At 45.8% G+C, this 201-nt stretch overlaps 1 protein-coding gene across 1 annotated transcript in view; it reads right to left on the reverse strand.

Moving 5' to 3' along the window:
* Positions 1–201, reverse strand: part of LOC102677618 (neurogenic locus protein delta) — a 57,265-nt gene that overhangs the window by 20,150 nt on the left and 36,914 nt on the right. The window lies entirely within an intron of this gene.

Raw genomic sequence — 201 nt, forward strand, 5'->3', positions numbered from 1 at the left:
CAGTTCTTTGGAATGAAAAGGAATAATAATTCTCTCCTTTTCGTGGCGAAAAAATGATCGTACACATCGGTCGATGGTTTTTTAGGTAAAGACGAGGTTCCGAGAAGGAGGACGAGAACGAAAAAAAGGGCGAAGGGAGGGGAAAGAAATGGCGAGCGGAACAGAACGATCGAGAAAAAGAAAGGCAGCTAGCTCGCCGTG

The sequence above is a fragment of the Apis dorsata genome, unplaced genomic scaffold (genome assembly GCF_000469605.1).
Source record: "Apis dorsata unplaced genomic scaffold, Apis dorsata 1.3 scaffold_174, whole genome shotgun sequence".
Lineage (NCBI taxonomy): Eukaryota > Metazoa > Arthropoda > Insecta > Hymenoptera > Apidae > Apis > Apis dorsata.